This window comes from Felis catus, chromosome C2, assembly GCF_018350175.1.
Source record: "Felis catus isolate Fca126 chromosome C2, F.catus_Fca126_mat1.0, whole genome shotgun sequence".
In the NCBI taxonomy this organism is placed as follows: Eukaryota; Metazoa; Chordata; class Mammalia; order Carnivora; family Felidae; genus Felis; species Felis catus.
The window spans coordinates 6,879,877-6,888,517 of NC_058376.1; the positions used below are offsets into that span (position 1 = coordinate 6,879,877).

Below are 8,641 nucleotides of genomic sequence, written 5' to 3' on the forward strand. Positions count from 1 at the left end.
CAGTTTTGCCAGAGTTTCTTCCCAGAGACCGTAAGCTTCCTTAGGGCCCGGAAGATTGTCCTTTCACCTAGGCCCTGAGTGTTCATGGACGAAGGAATCACCTTTCAGAGGAGTTGGTAGGGGGTCATTCCCAGGCGGGGGAGGCTGACAGAGAGGTGAACTCAGTGGGGTGCCTGGCTGGCTGATTGAATCTCTTCATTCCCAGAGATTTCCAGAAGAGGCAGCACGGCCTGGTCTGTGGTTGTGGTTACTGAATCATGGACTTACCAGGAGCAAAAGTGATGGGTGGCCCTCAGAGGCACACCTGACGTAGCTGGAATGTTCCAGGTCTGGTAAACGGGGCCTGACCTGTGCCACCAGGGTGAGCTCAGAAGGCTCTCAATGGATTCCCAAGCCTGTGTCTGTTCACAGACTCGGGGCTCCTACACCACCTGTGTGGGTCTGAGTTTCCTGCTCAGACCCTGCGAAGGCCTCTGAGGAACCTGTGCACTGGGGAAGGGCTGTCCCCGCCCCTTTCAGGGTCACCTGGACGTTGGCTGTCTACATATTCCAGTTCTGGTGGGCTTGAACGCCCTTGGGATCTACGGGAAAAGGCACTGCCTTACGGGGGTTGGATAATAGAGTCATGTGACTAAGACAGCTGTGACGGGGAGTTCCGGCTTTGCCCCCTACCATGCGATCTTGCAGGGCCCTTCATTTCCAATGCATCCGTTTCTCCCATAAAACAGAGGTAGAACGCCTTGTTCTGTCAATTATTCAGATAGCAGGAGAGCTATATACCTTCCTCTCTCCCCACTACCCATCCACCAGTACTCACCAAGCACCTGCCGTTCTGGGCAGCCTGGTGTATAGTAACACACAAAAGGACACATACATCAGCCCTCCTGGAGTTTACACGAACGTGGGGGAACATATGCATGACAGGTGATAAGCATAATAGCTAAGTATTCTGGGGCGCTCAGTCGGTTGAGCGTCGGACTTCAGCTCAGGTCATGATCTCGCGGTTCATGAGTTCAAGCTCCGCATCAGGCTCGGTGCTGTCAGTGCAGAACCCGCTTTGGATCCTTGGTCCCCCTTTCTCTCTCTGCCCCTCCCCTGCTCCCAGCCTCTCTCAAAAATAAATGAACATTAAAAAAAAATAACTACTCAGTAATTAAAATGGAAATAAGTGCATGATGGGGAAAAAGGGGGGAAAAAAACCCAAGAACAAGGCGAGGGGGAACCAAATTACAGAATGGCAAAGGACCCTAAAAATGACGTAGGGCAGTGATTGCCAAGCATTTTGGTCTCAGGATTCCTTACATTGTTCATGTTTCTTGGGTCTGTGGTTTCTACCAATTTTTACCGTATTGGAAATCAGAACCGAATAGTGTTTAAAATATTTATTTAAAAATAATTACAATGAAACTATTACGTGTTCACATGAATAACATTTGTTTTTTAATGAAAGGGGAACGATGTTGTTAAACAACAGACAACTAGTGTGTTTTACATTTTTGTAAATCTTAATGCCTGGCTTGACAGAAGGCAGTCGGATTCTCACATCCGCCTCTGCATTTAATCCGTCGTATCACACGTCATAAAGCCTCTGGAACACTCCGTGTGCACCGTGGAGCAAGAGTGGACAAGGCAAATGACTCTTATGAAACGACTTCTGACCCCACAGGGCCCCGGAAAGTGGCTCAGGGACCCCCCCCCCCCAGGGGTTCCTAGGCCACACCTTGAGAACTGCTCTGCTGTATTCTGATCTCATTTTTCAGATGAGGACATCAAGGTCCTGAAGGGGATGGTGTGTTTCTGAGGTCTCCCAGCATGAACCAAGGACCAGACCCGCAACTTTCCACCTTAGCCCGGGATTCCCTCCCCAGTGTGATGTTTATTCGCAGCTGGATTATTTTAATGCAAAGCAAATGCCCAGATATTTAATTATGATCACGAGGAAGTTGCAGCTTTTGAAATAAATACAGTACAAGCCCAATGGCCACACACACACACACACACACACACACACTAAGGTAAGTTGCAGGGGCCCAGAACACAGCTGCTAATCGTATGTTTATTACCCCGTCTAGTTCACTGGCTCATGTTTGCACAATGGCCCCTTTGTGTGCTTTGACAGCCTGTGTGTTTTAGGTGTGGTCTTGTGTACGGTGAGAGGACTCAGTACAATAACAGTAAATATTCTCTTTGATGGCTGGAACAAAGGTGATTTAAACTGAATCTCGATGGGAGGAGGGGAGGTCACGAGCTGCCCTGTGCCAGCCGGTCACACTCGGAAGATCATGCTGTCTTCTGGGTGGGTGACTATCGTACGCCTTGACCTCCAGTCCCGGGAGGCACTGACTTGGATTCATCAGAGCCAACTAGTGAGACTAGACCGACTCCTCTGGTTTAGGGTCCATGGGGACATAGCTGCCAGTGGTCACCACCAACTTCTGGATTCTATTGGAATGAGTGTGCTCTGAACAAACAGTGCCTTCTCGGAGCTCGCCAGGTGTCGTAGGCATTAGTCATCCAGATGTTATCAAGACGTAGAAAGTTCTGACAGGGCTGGGGATGAGTCACCGGACCCATCAAAGACCCACGAGATAAACAGAAAGTAGAAGAATCAATACGCTGCGCTTTGCTCGATGGGCCTGGCTGGGATTGCACAAGCAGAGGTTTCGCCACCCAGAAGGTGACGTCCCGGTGGCCCCCAGCCTGGCACCCCAGCCTTCGGGGCCGTGGAATTGGTGGGTGTCTCTGAGTCTGTGATGGTAGCCCACTGTTGATTCGCCAGTCTCTCATAGTAGATCTGCTTTGGGAATGTGAACGTGTCAAACCAGCCAATGGGCTTCTGGAAAGGAGGACAGGGAAGGAGGCATCTTCCAGAGAAGGGAATGCTACTGGAGATAAGGTCAACTCCAGAGAGTTTAAAGTTTATTCTTTTAACAAACAGCTTTGGCTAAGAACCTGTATTTTCCGATTTTATTTAGGTATTTTTTAGACATCTTATTTTTTTAGACTTTTTTTTTTAATTTTTTTTTTCAACGTTTATTTATTTTTGGGACAGAGAGAGAAAGAGTATGAACGGGGGAGGGGCAGAGAGAGAGGGAGACACAGAATCGGAAACAGGCTCCAGGCTCTGAGCCATCAGCCCAGAGCCTGACGCGGGGCTCGAACTCCCGGACCACGAGATCGTGACCTGGCTGAAGTCGGATGCTTAACCGACTGCGGCACCCAGGCGCCCCTTTTTAGACGTTTTTGACGTGATAAAACAATTTGGTTGATATAGCTTTTATGGCCATTGTAAATTTGAATTATTAGCTATTTACCATGTTCATGGAGACCCTGGAGTAGCCTTAAAAAGACATTTAATGCACTCCCTTCGATAAAATAAAAAATTAATTTTCCATGTCTCCCTTTCAAATTCTCAACTCTTTGACTGGTTTTGTTCATAAAGCAACATTATGACTAAGCATAGATGGGAAAAATCTGGGCCTATAAATACTGTCTCATGCTAGCGTTCCATGCTAATGTCCATTTAAAAAAAGTTGGTGCTTTAGAACTTAGAGGAAGTATATAGACCAAAGTTAGAATAATATGAATAGTTTTGCACCATATTTAATGCTGATACTGAATAGTTTAAAGAACATGGGCTTATTTCTATTGAAATGACATTTGAATATCCTTCTCTCTCTCACAATAAGAACTTGACATCCTTGTTAGTGACATTCAGTCCTAGAACATCACTTATGATTACTGATATGCTAGATGTTAATTTTAGGCTCTCTGCTTTGGGTCACTATCGTGGGTCTAAGATGAGAAGTCTTGCTTTTGTGTTCGCTTGACCAAGTCATTGCTTCTCTTTTCCTGTATCATGAAGACTTGGCCCCGTTACATAATTTATCATATTCGTAAGAACATTCTAGATCTATCTGAATCAGATGCCCCGTTTTCCCCAGTGGTATAACATAGCGAGGGTGAAAACGCAGGCCTCTTAGTGATACACGTTCTTGGTTCTCCCTTACACCATTCACTCAGCAGGTAGTAGGGGCTTGGTAGAGATTTGCTGAGTGAAAGCCAGGCACAGATTGCAGAAGGAGCAATAAAATTTGTTATGATGTCATTAAACCATAAATTTTACGAAAAAAATCCCCATCTTGCTAGAGGACACCTTTCATAAAATAGTTACTTTGTAGTAGCATCAGGCTTATCAGGAAATGTGGGAATTTCAGGAGCAACCTGGAAAAAGTCAGGGGAGATACAGATACAGAGGCTGAACCCCAGCAGTGCTCTCAGCCTTTTTCAGCACGGCCCTCAAGGAAGAAGATCACATAAGGCCCCGGGAACCACCATCGCCCTGGCCTGGAGGGCCAAAGTGGTCACTAAACTCTGCGGCTTTTGGTATTGTCCAAGTCAATTATCGACCGGAAAGAGCTTCTCTTGCCCAGAGACCATGTGTTTGGCAAACCCAAACAGATAACTTCCAGGTTCCTGTAAATGCCCTGCTTGCCCAGAAATGCAATGTACCCAGTCGGCCAATCCCCAAACACCAAGCCAACTCTGGGCTCTGCACTTTACTTCCTCATTTCTTATTCCTTATTCTTTATGCTATAAAAGCTTTCTGACATCTGCCTCATTTCCCAGTTCCCTTGATGGAGACAGACTGTCCTCTTGATAAAGTGTTAACGTTTGTATCACCTCACTTGTCTTCTTTAACCATATAAAAACAAATATCTTCGGGTCCTGTTAACAGATACATGGAGGGATATTAAAAATGTTGAGTTTATCTGAGCAGAACTCTGGATTGGGCAGTGCTAAGCTGGAAGTTGTAATGTGTCCCCCACCACCCTCTCCCTCCCCAACCCACAGGCCCCAGGGGAGAGAGGGTGTGGGAGCAAAGACGGAATTGGTTGATTGCCTATCACTTAAAGCATGGTTGGCTGTTTGTGACTGGTCATGCTTAGGCTTCTATTTTATGCATTTGAGGCATTTCCAGGTTTAAATTTTGTTTTGCTACCTAAGCCGCCAGGATAGTAGAGCCCCTGCAATCTAGTGGCTTCTTTGTTTAACTTAACAGGCTAAGCTGCCAAGTTTGGGACTGGAAACCTGTGAAAACTTAATTTTCGAACTCAACCTTAAGAGAAAGAGGTGAAAAGCAGCCACATTTGGACCCGTATATAGATCTTCCTCAACTTAACGACAGGGACGCATCCTGATAAACCCATCACAACTTGAAAATATAAGTCAAAAATGCATTCCTACGCCTACCTACCTAACGTCGTGGCTTAGCTGAGCCTATCTTAGACACGTTTAAATGAGAATGCTTAATGTTAGCCCAAAGTTGGGCAAAATTATCTGACATAAAACTTACAATAAAGTGTTGAATTATCTCGGGTAATTTTGAAGCAGCATCATGAGAGAGTACGTGCATATCGCTAGCCTGCAAAAGATGAAGATTCAAACTGTGAAATCTGGTTCCTCCTGAACACACATCCCTTTCACACCATCACAAAGTCACAGAGTTGTAAGTAGACCCATTGTAAGTTGGTGGCCATCTGTACAGTAGGCAGAACTTTGATTTATTTTTGTTTTTCTACAACTGGATATTTTCCTTTTTTTTTTTTTTATGTTTGCTTAGTTTTGAGAGGGAGAGAGAGAGAGACAGAGCCTGAGTGGGGGAGGGGGAGAGAGAGAGGGAGACACAGAATCCGAAGGAGGCTCCAGGCTCTGAGCTGTCAGCACAGAGCCCGATGTGAGGCTCGAACCTGTGAACTGCGAGATCACGACCTGAGTCCAAGTCGGATGCTTAACCAACTGAGTCACCCAGGCACCCCTACAACTGTAATTTCCATTAGTGGTACACTAGAATGTAATTCAATTCGGCAGGAACCAGTGGTCTTAAATGCTCACACTATACAAAAGCTTTGTTCTGTTTCAGATGTATTTTGATAGGTGGCCAGACAGCATAGATTAGATCCCGGGTCAGATCTTGTCCCTGTCAACTCAGTCGTTGTGTGACCTCAGCTGGGGGCTGACCCTCTCTGGGCCTCAGATGTGATATGGGAAGCACAGCATCTACCTCAGTGGTGTTGTGAGACTCAGTGGCCATACTGATGGTCAATGGCTCTGTCTGTCTGCGTATCTATCTATCATCTGTGTATTTGAAAGAGGGCTTCACCTACCTCCATTTTGACCTCAGTCTATTCTTCTAAGTTCTTCCTTCCAGCTTATCTTTGCTGATTCAAAATGAACAAAACTTTTAGAATTGCTAAAAGAAGGAAAGAGAGTTTTCTTTGAGCCCAAGTTGGGACGGCTGTCCGGGAACCATGCTCTTTACGGGGAAGAAAGTGCTCCGGAGAATGAACACATCTTACAGAGGTATGTCTTTTTTTTTACATCTCGTAACAGCTCAAAAGATTATAGATTAGCATATAGGCAGGAATTGTGAGTTTTAACATCAAGGAATGCATAAAGCAGGAGCCCCGATGGACACCTCTAGAACAAGATGGTTGTCCTTTCGGCTGCTCATTCACAAAGCAGGTGTACAGTCCGTGGGGGGTGGATCATAAACCAGGTTCTGGGTTTGAACAAAGTTTACGTACGGTCACGCTGATTTAGAAAGAAATCTAAAATGGTTTCCCTTATATATCAGACTTTTAGAGCGCTTTTCTCTCGTCATTTCTTAACTCGGGCAAAGGACCCAGCGGGCAAAGCATCCCTTGATGGAAACCGAAATTACCCCCTCAAGCCACAGGGAACTGCCCTGAGCCTGCAAGCCCCCACGTGATTGACCTCAAGATAATGATCCACCTGACCTTGGCTGTCCAGCTGCATGTACCCACCGACCCTTGTTCCACATTTCCCTTGTATAAACCTGGAAGTGTTTTCGGTACTTCGGAGACAACCCCTGAGATGTTAGTCAGCTGTCTTCCCAGTGTTGGCGTCCCTGACATAAATTCCTTTCTGTGTCGCCACCAAACGTCTCTTTGCCTTTGGATTTTGTCAGCGGAAAGTGGCCGAACCTGATCTCTTTGGGATTCCTGGAGCTAGGTGTTCTTATATCCTTGGGCCCCAGTTACATTATCCATCCATCTATCTATCATCTATCTATCATCTATCTGTTGCATAGTCTATAGACCAGGCCACATGTACAGTGTTTTGGCACAATCTATGCTGGAAACCCACGTATGGCCATTGGCCACACTGTATCCCCAAATGACCGGATGCTATGCTTTTGTATAAAGTAGCATTGTTTACACGCCTCTAATTTGAGAGCCTAGTCAATTGTTGGAAATTTGAGAATCTGGTAGAACGTAGTTAAAGTGAAAAACCGAGAAGAAACCGAAGACATTATTTTCTTGTCTTTGTTCTGTCCCACTGCTGGTAATAGAATAGGAGTGACTTTCCAAAGTTCAGTTTAATTACGTCAGACAAAGGAATGAATCAACTTACTACGGTAAGGAGGGGCATAGGCCTTGGACTGTTAACAGCCTGTTTCTTTCTTTAGGAAGTGGGTCTGGAGTTCTGGACGTCCCTGCAGGGCTGTGCCTGGATTAAGGAGACAATGTTCGCTCCGAGCTGAGCTGGGCAGGAGCTAATACTTCAGCAAAGCCTATTTCCCACTTCTCCAAAGACCTTCTTTAAATTATGTAAATAGGAATTATTTTGATTTAAATGGAATCTGATGCTTAGTTAACAATGATTTTTCTGGGGGCACCTGGGTGGCTCAGTTAGTTGGGTGTCCAACTTCGGCTCAGGTCAGGATCTCACGGTTAGTGGGTTTGAGCTCCGCGTTGGGCTCTGTGCTGACCGCTCAGAGCCTGGAGCCAGCTTCGGATTCTGTGTCTCCCTCTCTCTCTGCCCCTCCCCTGCTCATGCTCTCTCTCTCTCTCTGTCTCTCAAAAATAAATAAAATGTTAAAAAAATTAAAAAAAAAACAATGATTTTTCTGGCAAACTCAAAGTAAACCAATGGGTGAAAATGAATTACAGTCTTGAAAACCTTCCTCTCTGATAAGGACTTTATCAGTATGACAACCATCAATGAGAGAGGTACACGGTCCCCCCACCCCCTTTCCCCCACCCCCTTTCCCCCACAGAACTTTGACTAATGCATACTAGATTTAGGATGCTGAATTAACCCCTTGCTTGTAAAAGGCTTCTATCTATGATTCCAGATTTCTGCAGCCATTCGTAGCCAGCGCAGCTGAAATTCTGAGCAAGGATTCTTGTTTCTAACTGAGATCCTTTCTGCAGGTCTCAGTCTAAATGTCACTTTTCAGGAAGGGTTTTCCTGACCTCAGTCCTGTTCAAATCAGAGCCGAGTGACCCAGAAGGCTTCTAGCAGTGGCTTGATAGGACAGGTGTTCCGGCATGCTCCAAGAGCAGAAAGAAATTTTTGCAAAGTTCAAGGTCGTCCCTCCCCGCCCCCCTCTTCCCTTTCCTCCCCCGCTATTATAAGTGTCACAGAGGTTTTGGGTTCCACCTAGTTATTTCCTTTATAGGCAGAACCTTCATGCCTGCTTTGTCCTCAGGTGCACGAGCGATGCCCATGGATAGGCCACCTCCCCACAAAGGTCTGGTTTCTGTTACGACGCAACATCTTTCTTCTGTCACGGTGAAGTCAGACCGAGAGCCAGGAATGCAGGTCCGAATTC

At 45.9% G+C, this 8,641-nt stretch overlaps 1 long non-coding RNA gene across 1 annotated transcript; it reads left to right on the forward strand.

Moving 5' to 3' along the window:
- The first annotated feature begins 5,812 nt into the window (after positions 1–5,812).
- On the forward strand, positions 5,813–6,964 carry LOC111562336. The gene is made up of 2 exons (XR_002745545.2): positions 5,813–6,363; positions 6,638–6,964. It is a non-coding gene; the product is annotated as an uncharacterized LOC111562336 (long non-coding RNA).
- Positions 6,965–8,641: the final 1,677 nt, after the last annotated feature.